Source organism: Ixodes scapularis, unplaced genomic scaffold, assembly GCF_016920785.2.
Source record: "Ixodes scapularis isolate PalLabHiFi unplaced genomic scaffold, ASM1692078v2 PGA_scaffold8__174_contigs__length_109621045, whole genome shotgun sequence".
In the NCBI taxonomy this organism is placed as follows: Eukaryota; Metazoa; Arthropoda; class Arachnida; order Ixodida; family Ixodidae; genus Ixodes; species Ixodes scapularis.
In genome coordinates, this window is record NW_024609883.1 from 10,079,093 (window position 1) to 10,093,050 (window position 13,958).

At 46.8% G+C, this 13,958-nt stretch overlaps 1 pseudogene; it reads left to right on the forward strand.

The window, feature by feature from the left end:
• The first annotated feature begins 6,166 nt into the window (after positions 1-6,166).
• Positions 6,167-8,190, forward strand: LOC115310008 (annotated as a pseudogene).
• Positions 8,191-13,958: the final 5,768 nt, after the last annotated feature.

A 13,958-nucleotide genomic window follows, 5' to 3' on the forward strand; every position in this document is an offset into this window, starting at 1 on the left:
CGGAGATATTTATAAAACAACTCCGATGAGGTCACAGTTCATCCGTTTCAATCAAGTATGAAGGCGTTTTGGGACAGCGACAGCGAGACTGGTTTTTTGGCAAACTTTCAGCTAAACGATGACTACACGAGCGAAGAAGAATGACTCAGAATTATTTAATCTTGAGATTCGACGACTAATGATCAACAGGTAAATATTTATCTTGACAAAGCATACGTTAGCAAGTTACATCATTGATGCCTGGAGCTTTTGATCGGGTCCGTGAAAAGATAGGTGAGAGATTTTGTTTGGTGAGCATTTGCCCGAGCTTCTGTCCGGTTATCGAGGTGTTGAGAGGGAACCGCGGCTGAGACTGCTAGCGAGTCGCAGCTCGAGGTACGTGGAGCGACAGCTTCCTCTGTAGAGCGCTGGGACCTCCGCCACTGCCCATTTCAATATGAGTATCGTACCGGCTAGCGTTCGTGTAGACACTACTCCGTGATGCACTTTCATGACCCTGCAGGCTAGCAGTCGTACTGCACTGGCTAAATTTCTCATCTACAGCACGTAACACACATTTGGCAGACCATATGTATATACATATATCTATTATTTGGCAGACCAAACTCGCGCTGTCCAAAACACCGAACGACTAATTACTTTCATCTTTTGAGGTGTTGACATGCGAGTGACAAAGCGAAGACTAATCGGCAAAAACAATGACTATTATGTATATTAAATACAAAATACTTCAAGTATTTTGGATACGTATCTTAAATACTACTTGTATTTAAAATACTGCCGATCCCTGGATACAAGTCACGCGCAAAGGCGGGTGTCGTTACCGGAGCACGAAAAACGATGTACTAAAACGCCCTGATGGCGAAGATTTTTCAGATTTTATTTGAAAGAATTTATTCGAAAACACGGAACTTTACTTATAACATCCAATGTAAGCACTACTCTGAAAGATGTCATACAGCATTTTTATAGGAAATTTCAGCAGGTTGTTTTTAAGGTCGGATAACGATACCATGCATGCACGAAACTGATGGAGGAATATCGAGCGTCATTATATCAGACTTATTGGAAGGATCTACTAAATCTCCAAATCAATTCAAAAGTAGCCATTGGCCAGGCCACACGCTAAGAAGCAGTTCCGTCCCCAGCAGCAAACCGGCTCTCGAAATGGCAAACAAATGGGTGGCTGCTGCGAAGGTCAGTTGAAGTGACCCTGGCCTCGGGAACCTCTGTCCGGAGATATCGTTTCGTGGCTGGGCTTTGCGAGGGCCCCGAACTTTTCCTTTCCTCTTCCCTTTTCCTTTTCTCCTTCGACCGCGACCGCGACACAGATGCTCAACGTTTTCCAAGCAACAAATGTCAAAATAAATAAATAAATAAATAAATCAAGAACAACAACAGGTGCAAGGTTGACGGAGCGAAAATAGAAAAAATTGCGGGGGCGCGTTAGAGGTTTCCTCCTGCCTTTACTGTCCGGTCAAATATGGATGGATGGATGGATGGATGCATGTTAATGCCTATACCCTTTGTAACGGGCGGTAGTTTGCGCCACCTAGACTAAGTCTAAAAAGCAAACATGATTCCCTTCCGCCTTCCTAAGCCAATTCTCTCCCGCTAACTATCATCAGGCAGTGTGGGACATCACCAGGATGACCTTTGGGGGGATCGGACAAAAAAACTAAAAACATCGTGCACCCCGCCTCTTCCCCCGGCGAGGGAGTCAAACCACAGATCTGGGGCCTAGTCTGGACACTACTACTTGGCAAAAAAGTCTGCGAAAAATCTGGCGGCTGTGATTGGCCAACGCCGCACTTGACCATGGCGCCGACCAATCACAGCCGCCGGGTTTCTCACCGACCTTTTCGCCAAGTGTCCAGATTTGGGGCCACTGGTCGGTGCAGCGCCAGTGCGGCCACCGGACGGCCATCTTGAATGCGGCGAAATCGTGTTTTTGCTAGCGTTAGAGGCTGGCGGCAGCATGCTGAAGACACATTTTCTACTCGTTCGTCGTCATTCGCCGAAGAAGTTTTTTTAAAACCCCGTGTAAGCCGTTAAACTTGCCGTTGAGAACACGTGGAAAATTTTTACATAAGCGCAGTGCCGCAGGAAAAAGGCACTCGTCGAAGGCAAGTTTCGCCGGTCTCGCGGCGTTATCAAGGCTTCATTGGCACGCAGAAGTGCTGCGTCTCTCTGCCTTCGCACGCTTGGATACCAATCAAGAATCGACACCGTGTGATGTCGATTCTCTGAAAACGTGTCTTCAGCACGCTGCCGCCAGCCTCTGCAACTGCAAACGCGATTCACTAACAAAGTTCCAAATCCCGGTATTGAAAAAAAAAAAAAAAAAATGGCGGGATAAGTTGCATCGGCTCCGGCCCGCATACCAGCGCGGGTCTGCTGTTTGCTCGCTTTTGTTAATGATAAGTGCTCAAGGTAAGACGAATAACGCGTTCGAATTTCTTTTCCAGCTCAGGTTCTGTTCGGAAAATGCATTGGAATGTATTTTGTTCGTTTCGGAAATGCTAATACATAACGTAAATGTTCATTTGACGCCGTGTTTTGATCGCCGTTGCACGGAAACTGAATATCGACGATAGTCCTGTCCTTGCTGAACAGAGCAATGAAGAGTATGAACGTGACTTTGGTGGTCGGTTGGCCACTCACGCAGAGCATGATCCCGATTAATGTTTTGTTTGCGTAGCTAAATCGGGGTGTATGAGACGTTGGCTGACGCTCGCTTCGACCGACAAAACATTGATCGCCGTGCGCGGCCGAACTTCCCGTGTGTATAGGAATACATTTTATAGGAAGTTCGTAACGAAAGGCAGAACAAACGTATGGCAGTAGAAAGGTATCGTAGCCGGCGGCGTAGATTCGCCGAGCTCCATATTTTGCGTGTGCTGGCGACGTTTTTGTCGGATTTTATAATAGTAGCAGCCTTTGCACCACCCTACGAAGGGCTCGATAGCGTTGGATCGCTTCGAACAGCATTGCTGGTGTGTGTAGTCACTCGTTTTTTCTTTAACGACCTTAAAGGGATACTACAACGAAATTTCGGCGCTCATTTTTTGGTCTATATGTGTTCAAAAGAGCGGTATCACATGGAACATACCAATATCTTGTTAAAAAAGTCTCGAAAATGAACTTTAAAACGAATTAAACGATTAGCAAAGAGCACCTGGTGGATGTCGCTAACGCCTCGTTCGTAATGCTCGTCTAGGAACCTTGACAGCTAGTGACGGAGGTTGTCTCGTCTCCGGCCACGACGAGAGAAGGGGGTAAGGAAAAACTCCCCTCTTCCCGAAAATCCCTTTTGTCTGTCGCAGAAGTCGCTATTGTCCCCCTAGAAGATTATAGAAGATTAACCCGTCACTCAAAATTCGTACAAAAGCAGCCGCTTCGGTGGCTGGAACGACTAGGCCATCCTCTCGACGTCAGCCTCGCCGTAGCTTTGCTCGTCCCGAGACGACCTACGTCACGATTGCGTAGGATGTCACGTGCTCTAAGCTGGGCCTTCTCCGAGCACTTGCAAGAGTGGGCCGTTTATAACGAAAAATACAGCCACCAGGATCAAAATACAAACGTGCGATGGTCATTTACGGATATTGTGGATCATATTCAACCTATTTTTGAACACGACGGGAATATTTCAAATTTCGTTGAAGTATCCCTTTAAAGGACGCATGCAAAAAAAAAAAAAAAAAAAAAAAAATTAAACAGCTTAGATGGAAAAAGGATATCATAAAACGATTTTACAACCAAGAAAAACATTTTTTAGAGCTGTAGTTGGCACCGGCGGGCGCCGCGGAAAAGTGACCCTTATTTATCACGTGACGGGCCCATATTTGTCACGTGGTGCTTGCGCTCTTTCGGAAGCTTCCTAAGGCCTCTAAAAGTAACTTATTCATCTCTGTTTGAAGTATAACAAAAAACTAAGATGAATAAGTAACTTTTAGAGTCCAAAGGAAACTCCTGAAAAAGCGCAAGCAGACGTGATAGACCTGTGCGCCGGCCCACGGCCACTCGATTAGGACTGTGGCCGGTCAGACGACGGCGGCGGCGCCCCGAAGCAGACGAACTTGTGCGGCGGCGGCGACGGCGGCGTGGAGAAACGCGTTGAAGCGGCGTTCTCACAACGCTCAGCAGGTACGGCTCTGCGCTCAGCGTGCGACGGCGACGCAGCGCGGCGGCGCGCGGGCCTACCACGTGACCAGTGGCGGCTCCCGCGAGCGCCAACTACAAATTCGTATAGCACCGTAAATATAGCTCTAAAATTTTTTTCTTTGTCGTAAAATAATTTGATGACATCCTTTTTTTTCATCTAAGCTGTCAAAAAAATGTGTTTTTTTTCCCTTTGCATGCGTCCTTTAACAAAACTTCAATATCGGCGTCAAATAAAAGCGATCGTGGTCGGCGTCGTCTGCTGCCTGGCACAGGGGAGAAAACGGAAACGCGAAAAAACAAAAAAAAACAAAAAAAACTTTTTTTTTTTTTTTTTTGTGCAGTAGGCGCTTTGGAGACTCCGAATCGAGTTACTCCGTTCGAAGCTGACGGAGCCGCTACTGAACGCGCCCAGAACCGAAACGGTTAAAAAGCGAAGGCAGACTGCAGGCAGACGCTCTGAAAGCGATGGCGCTCGCTCGATTTGCTCCGCAGCGCGTCGTGCGCGTGCCACTGGGGTGGATCACGTGACATGTCGCTCACGGAGACCGCCAGCTCGCCTCGACAATCGCTAGCGCGAAGAGCTTAGCATCTGCAAGTTGAAGGGGCAGTGATTGAGTCTGGTTTGGCCTAGAGTACTATACAGCTCCTACGGAGCAGAGTAGCGCAATACTTTGAACCCCGTGTTTTGCCGACAACATGGCCGACAGAGCGGCTCGGCGCGAGTCACGTGGTACTCAGGGTTCCAGGAGGCGGCCCGCCCTATGGGAGAATACATGGAGATCGACTCAACACGGCTGATTAAAAAATGAAGGGCCAGTTCACACTTTTCAAAACTAGTGTATCGTGAAGTTAGTAAAGAACTAAAAACTTTATCAAAGTTTTAATAATATCGGATGCGTGTGCAAATTTTGAGAAGGCAATTTCCAAGGCAATGGCGTTTGAAGCAGACGATTTTTGCTCGCAGCGGAGATGGGCTTTTCGGGTTGGCCGGAGCGGGTCACGTGAATGGTGTGACGTCGCCGTGTCGTCTGCTGCATGATGCCGCTCAGGCAATTTTTTTCAAAAAAGTCACGTCCTTGCGTGGCAGAAAACTTAGCGCAAACTATTCTACAATGTTCCATTATTATGTCAAAAACGATTGCCATTCCGTACATCCCCACAATACTGAAGAAACAACGATTTTCTCACGTTCTCCATGCATTTCTGACCGCAGTTGGAACCTCCTAACGTTCGCCGCTAGTCGTTGAGAGACGGCGTTCTAGATTGCGCTACTCTGCTCCGAAGGAGCTATATAGTGATATTGTGCACTAGTTTGGCCTGCTTCCCCCCTGCCAGCCTTTGCTTCCTTCGCCCTGGCCCTGCATATCTCACTCTGCCATGCTGTCAGTGATTTGATTTGGACTTTGAGCGGAGTGGCCGAGTTTCGACTATTTCGGCACCTTCACCACTTCGACGACACCCGCGTCTGCTCCGTTCACCCTGCCCTCTCGGGCTTGCTTTGTATGCGGGTTCAATGTCAGGGTTGTGATAACTCTGGGATCATTCCTGTTCAAGATGAACTTTTACCGCTGCCCGCTTTGTCCGTTTTTCGCGGAGAGACTTACTCGCGTCATAACGCACATTGCGGAAATGCACAGTACAGAAGCAAATTTTGTTGTGAGTTGTGGAATTGATGGGTGCTGCTTGACCTTCAAGCTGTTCGAGTTTTACCGCCGTCATCTATATCGCAACCACCGAGATCACCTCAAGGTACCAGGTACTAACACGTCAGAACTCGGTCACGGTGAATCAACGGAACCATTCCCGCTCAGCAGAGCTGAACCAGAGGCATGCGCAAGCCCCGACCACCGGCTTCAAGGAGAAGCTGTGGGACCTGCTGCTTCTCCACGCGAAGCGAGACCTTCCACCCCTCCACTAGAGACATTTGACGAATTTGTGCGGGATGTCCAGAAGATAATCTGCACGTTCTTCTTCAAGCTGGCCGAGGTACATAAAGTACCTCATGCAACATCCGAAAAGATCTTTGGGGACTTTCAATGTTTGTTGGAGCTGGTGCTGAACAAGTATGCAAAGCAAACTCAACAAGCTCACAAGACCTGTGGCCCCAATTACCCAACAGACAGTCACAAAATCTTTGGTGATGAGTTCCTTCAATGCCTGTTTGAAAAAGTGAAGAGCTCATATCAAAGGGAACAGTTCGCCATGAGCCACTTTCCCTTTGTTAAACCCGAAGAACATTTGTTTGCAAATCCTGCAAGTTTGCCTTTCCAGTATGTCCCCATTGGCAAAGTTCTCAATAACCTTCTTCAGGTACCTGAACTGTTGGAACATCTTCTGCAGCAAACAAAACAAGAAACGACCGAGGCACTGAGGCACGATGAGGTAGAAGTACTACAGAGTTTTCGTGATGGCAAGGCGTCAAAAAACGTGCCTATGCATATGCTACACGTTGTGCTGTACACAGATGAGCTTGGCATTACAAATCCCCTGGGGTCCAAGCAGAAGCAGCATAAACTGCTAGTCGTCTATTTCTCGGTGCTGGATTTGCACCCGCGCTACCGATCTGAGCTGAAGAATATACACCTCACCTTGATGGCCAGATATCAAGATCTTGAGCGTGAGAGCTTGGATAAACTACTAGAACCGCTCCTTCATGACTTGAACCAGCTAAGGAAAGATGGGCTCCAAGTCCGAAGAGAAGGAGACACTATAACTATGAAAGTAACAGTTGTGGGAGTTTGTGGAGACAACCTGTCCTTGAACAAACTTGGTGGCTTTTCATGCTGTTTCAGCAGTGGAAGGGTTTGCCGCTTCTGCATGGCACTGAAGCCAAAGCTGCCAGGGCTCACAAGAGAGCAGCTGTGTGTGATGAGGAACGCAACAACACACAGCCAGCATCTGAGAACGATCTCGGCGAACCCGGAACTCAAAAAGGCCTATGGTGTTAATGGACCATCGCCAATGCTGGCATTGGAGCACTTTGATGTGACAATGCAGTTAATGCCAGACGTAATGCATGACCTCTTCGAGGGGGGAATGGCGCTTGTTTTGCACCACACTCTTCAAGGACTTGTTTCGGAAGGAACCCTCGTCTTGGCAGATCTGAAGAAGGTTGCTTCATTTAAGGTAGGGTTTCGCGACAAAAAAAACAAACCTGAAGGCTTGCACCCCAATATCATCAAAGACCACCATGCCTTAAAAGGCACGGCATCACAAAAATGGTGCCTCTTTCGGCTGCTGCCTCTGATCTTAGCGTCAACAATCCCCGAGGACAATGTGCACTGGGACCTGTACTTAAAGTACCGGGAGATCGTTCATATTGTGCTTGCGACTCAAATGCCAAGTGAGATCTTGCCATACCTCGAAGATCGGATCCAGAATTTTCTTCAGACTTACCACGAGCTCTATCCATCTGCGAGCGTCACCGCTAAGCTGCATTACTTAATTCACTATCCGCGGATCATCTCCGAGTTTGGGCCTCTTCGCCAATTCTGGTGCATGAGATTCGAAGCAAAGCAGCAATACTTTAAAAGTATGGCTTCGAAAGTCAAGAACTTTCGCAACATCTGCAAAACGCTCTCACTACGGCACCAGCTTCTCGAAAGCTACCAACAGCACACACACATCTTAAACAAGCATGTTTCTGCTGTGGGCTCAAGGCAAGTGGACCCAAGCAAACTCAAACCCTGTGCACAAAACCTTGCGAGTCAAGGTCCAGTTTGGGAGGCGACATCGATTGACACAAGCACAGGCAACTACCGCAAAGGTGATGTCCTTATCATGGACACAACCACCACTCTGAGCTTCGCTCAGGTGACTTCTGTGTACCTGGTTAGAGGGGAACCGTTCCTACTTCTTGAAGCGCTCCAGGTGGAGAGCTTTCGTAAGCACAAACACTGTTACAAGGTGCAACGAACAGACAACTTCTGCCTACGAAAGCCTGGTGATGAAATGTGCTCTCAACGACTTGATTTGTACTCGGGTGGAGAGCTGGTTCCAAAGTGGGATCTTTTCTTCTATCCATAAATGACAAGGACAAAAGTCAAGCGACACAGACCTAAGCTCTGTGAAAGGACATTCCTGTTACCAAATGAAAGCATATTTTTGTAATCCTGTGAAAGTGTCCCTTGTGAAAGGACATTCCTGTTACCAAATGAAAGCATATTTTTGTAATCCTGTGAAAGTGTCTCTGATCAATGCCTTGCATTGATCAGAGAAAAAAATGAACACTTATTCCCTGCCTGCTCTAGCACAGGATATGACAATATCAAATCACTGGATACTGGCAGAACGCTCAAACTGCTGAGCTTGCTCTTCTGTATGGTGGTACCATGGCTGATGCCATTTTGATTAGCACAGCTTTTTATATGGGAGAAAATATTATTTTGCTTTCGCCACACCATCTAAAGGTGGTCTTGTTTTAAGCATAATCATTCATTTCTTTATTCACCTCGCCTATTCTTTTTACTTATTCCAGCTTAAAATTTTTTAATTCTCTTTTTTTCATCCCCATTGGACATTTATCTACAACATGGCTGGACTGACGGTAAACAAAGCATTGGTACAGAGCTTTTGGTAGCATGTTGCATATATTCCTGCCAGTGTTGGGCAACGTGCACAATTAAGAAAAGTACTTGAAGTACAAAGTAGTTGAGAGGTTATGTGCTTCAAGTAAAGTAGCAAGTACACTGGGGGCAATGTGCTACAAGCAAAGTACTTTAAATAGAATGCACTTTCAAAGTAAAGTACTTTTTAACACAATCATTATACGCACAGCTTCAGGGGTACTTGAGTGGGTGATCGCGGGGGGATCACAAATATTTCCGGCAATGACACCGAATATCGGACATAGCCAAGAGGCCACGCAGTAGACTCTTTCTCTCAAACAGACTATCTATTCCATACAGTAAAGTTGTAATGCACTTATTTGTATGAATCTTGTAGCCACCATCACTTCTCTCATAGTAGTGACCAGGCAATAATAATAGTCATAATTTATTTTGGCACAGGGAGAGCTGCGGCACTGCTGAAAGGCAAGTAGCCCATACTGTTGTGGCTTACGGCGAAAAGACAAGACGAGGTGCAGCAGACGTAGCCCCCATAGCTAAACGTTTTGTCATCTCGTGTTCTCGTACCGTCTTGCACATCTAGGCGCGTGCTCACCTCTTTGCCCACCACCTCGCGCATTTTATAATGAAAACAATACACAAATACAACACTCCTTCCCCATCAAAGTTTCACCTGGTTCACACAAAAGTACCTCTCCGGTGGCATATGTTGTTATATGCTGCTTCTAAGCACTGGTGTGGTCGGTGTTGCTGTCTCGGAAACAGGCTTTATATCGAGGGCAGCAGGGTCTGTCATGTTGTCCCGGGAACCATTGGACGCCACTAGTGGTGTTGCAGCCGGAATGTCGACACTTCTTCTCTGTGCAGATGAATCTTCGAAATGTCTCGAATGGACGTCATCCACATGCACATGACGATGCTGATCTTGCACCATCACTACAAAGGTTGATGCACTTCCTTTCTTTAGATGTCCCACCAACCATGCAGGGTCGGTCGGACGTGATCCCTGGACGAAGACTTAATTGCCTGCTTCAAAAGTTCACCAAGAGCCTCTTCTCATATCGGCGGCTGTCTTGATTTGTTGTTGGCCATCTCTCATGAGTCTCTCCACTTCAAGATGAAGGAAGCTCAGACGGGTCCTAGGCTTTCAAGAGAGAAACAGCTCGGCTAGAGTCGTGTTAGTCGTGCCAGTTGGGGTATTTCTGTATGCAAAAAGAAACTGGTGGACTCAATGTTGCATCGATTTCGGTACACCCATCGATTGCTCGTCGATCACCTGCCTCAGGAGATCCCGCTTGACGGTCTGCACACACCGTTCCGCGCTTCCATTAAAGGCGGGTTGGTACGGAGGACTTTTGGTGTGACGAACCCCATTCATCAACAGAAACTGTACAAACGCTGCGCCACAAACTGGGGCCCATTGTCCGTCACTACCTCTTCTGGTAGTCCAAACGCAGCGAAGACACTTCGCAATCTCTTGATAGTACATTTTGTCGTAGTGGAACTCATTACAAACACCTCTACCCACTTTGAATGAGCATCTACGAGAATCAAAAATCAGTTATGATCCTCGTATGCAAAATCAAGATGCACCCTTTGCCATCTGCGCATTGGCCGACCCCACGATAAAGGAGCTGTGCAACAATTTCATCGCTCTGCTTAAATAATTTGGGAGTTGGTGTTTCGACCTTTCTGAAGTAAAGAACAACAAAAAAACATGCTTTTGCCTGCATGTCCTAGTTCTTATTTTAAAAATTGACAAAGATTGAGGTTTTCGGCACCTCTCAATACCTCCACCGTCTTCCGAGTCACGTGTGCTGTGAAGTGAATGGGGGACGCGCAGGGTTCCGGTGAAGCCCTCTCTCTAGAGCCATCAGTGAGCAGCGAGAACTCACCCGCTTGCGACCACATGACCACCTCACCACGTGCTTGTGCAGCGCGATCAACATGGCAAAAGGAGGAAAGTCTCGTCCGGGTCCGGCCATCCCGTCCCGCTCTGCCCCTGTCCCCCTCCGGCTTCTGGCAGCTGTTCGCAGTAGCAGATAGAGCCGATGGTTTTGTTGACCTAGGATAGATGGCACCACTAAAACTCCGTATAATAAAAGTTTTGACGATGATACCAGGTTTTTGACGCATTTATATTTATATTGGAAGGACAAGATCTATAGATAAATTACCTTTTATCGAGCAGGTACTTCTACAACTTCCTATCCTTTTACAAGTCCCCCATTGACATCATGCCGCGTGGTTCTCATGGCCGCCGCCCGCGGCTGCAGGTCAAGAAATATTCTAACTTTTGCCTCGCGATTACGCGGCGGAATCGCAACATTTGGACGGAAGGAGATGTGTTTTCTGTTCTTTGTGACAAGATAAACAATGTCGAAAGTAGAAGATTCAAATTCTTTCAACATTAAAATCGTTGCACAGTTCCTTTAACCCCAGAACATGTGGTGGCACGTTCCGCATTGGTTGACAAGTCTACAGCTTTTGACAGTGTTTTCGACATCATATGTTATCAAAGGCCACCACACGTGACGTGATAGTATTTCATTCTGGAGGTGCCTGATGTCCCTCGTGCAACAGGTGCAACATATTTTCCCTAAACATTTCGGGAATGATCACTCAATTTCCCCATGTTACCCACCCTTGGTGAACCGACACTTCCTGACAGTGCACCAACTACGGTAGCAATGCTTCACTGTCCACATGTGAAGGCCATCTGTTCTGTGTTCATCACACTATCCTTTTCAGTTTCTCTCCTAATTTCACCAGCTGACAATGGCACTTCATCCACTGCTGAAGAGAAACTGATGTAGCCTGAGATATCATTCACGTTGGGCAAGGGCAGATGTGACAACGCATCAACATTCTGGATCTCACTACCCTTCCGATAAACCCACTTGTAACTGTAGGCAGCAAGTAAGAGAGCCCACCTCTGCATCCTGGCTGCTGACATAGCCAGAATTTGTTTTCCATGATTTCACAGCCCTGCCAACGGCTGGTGATCTGAATAGATGCTGAAATTTCTGCCAAACAGTTATTTATGAAACTTTTTCAGCCCAAAAACAACTGCTAGAGCCTCTTTTTCAATTTGGGCGTTACCCTTTTCAGCCTTGCTCAGAGTTTGTGATGCGTAAGCTATCGGTTTCTCATCCCAACTCTGTGAAAAAGAAAAGCTCCCACTCCGTACGCTGAAGCATCACAAAAAGGCCCCAACTTCTTTTTTGGGTCATAGAATGTTAAAACGTTTTCATGCATAAGCCACGTCTTCTCTTGAATGCGTTGATTTCTGCCTTTGGCCAACACCGTTTTGTGCCTTTCTGCAATAAGTCATACAACGGCTTCAGCTCGATTGACATGTTCAGCACAAACTTGGCATAAAAGTTGATCATGCCCAAGTAGGCGTACAGTTCTGATTCATTCTTGGGACATGGGGCCTCCCGTATGGCCTTGACTTTCTCTTTCGATGGTCGAACTCCATGTTGGTCGATCACATATCCCAAGTAATGAACAGATATCTGAAAAAATCAGCATTTTTCTTTTTTTAGTCTGATGCCTTGTTGGCTAAACCGTGCCAGCACGCTTTCCACCTTTTTATAGCACTCCTCATAAGTTTCACCTGCTATTAGTACATCACCTAAATAGCACACGACATTTCTCAGCCCTTCCAGTACTTTGCCCACGAATGACTTAAAAATTGCTGGAGCACTAGTGATGCCAAAAGCTAGTGACTCGATCCGGATGCAATTCAAGCTGCTGGTAGGCTGTAGACAGATCAAGTACGGTAAAGTAATTACAACCATTCAGTAAAACGAGCAAAGTCTTCCATGACTGAAAGAGGGTAGCGATCTGTCTGACCGGCTGGGTTTAAGGTCATTTTGTAATCTCCACACAACCGGACCTGTTTGTTTGGTTTAGGTACCACTACCAAAGGTGTCACTTACTCACTTTGCAGCACTAGTATCAATATCCTTTTTGTTACTAATGACTAGATTTCCTCTTCCACAGCTGCTCTTAGCACGTAAGACACAGGTCATGGTTTGCAGTAGACAGGTGCGCTTTAATCCTTCAAAACCAGTTTGACCTACTGTCCCTTTATCAAACCCACACGTTTTACAAAAAGTTCAGCATACTTCTCAAAGAAGTATGCTGAACGTAAGAGAAGAAAAGGAAGCAAAGCCTTGCTTCCTTTTCTTCTCTTACGCTGTTTATGCATGACCAGTATAGTCTCAGTTCTTCTAGCCAGTCTCGACCAAGCAATGGGGTTACGTTGCCCCCTGGTGCCTTAACCACAATAAGAGGAAGTGTCTTCCTTTGTTCATTGTGCTCAACTGGTACTGACAACTTCCCAGTCACCGTGAGAGAATTCACCCCATACATTCTTAATTTGAGGTTGCATGGCTCCTTGGGAATGTTTGCCCAGTACTTCGCACACAACGCTTCTGGCACTACCGACACGGACGCTCCAGTGTCTACCTGCATTATTAAGAGCTTGTCAGTTACTTTTAACATCTACCTCATAGTTACTCCTTCATGCTTCACACACATACTGTGTAAAGCTAATATCATCAGCTCCCTCACAAGCGACGTGTTTAACAGAGTCTGTTTTGAACCGACAAACTTTTGCCAGGTGTCCGACCTTTCTACAAACGTGACACCTGTACTTGCAGGACTGTCCAGCGTGTACCCGTTTGCAGCAGGAATATGAAGATGTGGTGTCTCCCACATGACCGGACGTCTGTTTGGTCGTCGAAGCTCGTAGACCCTTAGTTGACTTATGACACGTTTCTCTTTTTTGTTGGCAAACCACGTTCACGTCGTCGTCTTCTTGTCGGCTATAGACAACTCTTGATGACCTGCAGTAGGCTGGAACGTAATGGTTTCCTTGCATGCGAGCTCGATGCTTTTAGCAATGTCACACGTGGCACCAAACGTCAACGTCGTCTTCTTCAACAAGTTGGACTGTGTTTTCCTGTCGTTTAATCCCGCGACGAACCTGTCGCGCAAAGCATCATCCAAGAAATTGCAGAACTCGCAAGTCGGCGGGAGCTTCGTTAGCTCCACTGAGAAAGTGGCTACCGTCTCTTCTTCCTTTTGGTATCGATGGTTAAACTTAAACCGCTCGGCTATCACCACCGGCCTCGGAGCATAGTGACGTTTCAGAACCGCCACCAACACCTCCCAGCTTTTCTCTTTTTGTTTGACCAGATGGAGCGAAGTCTTAGG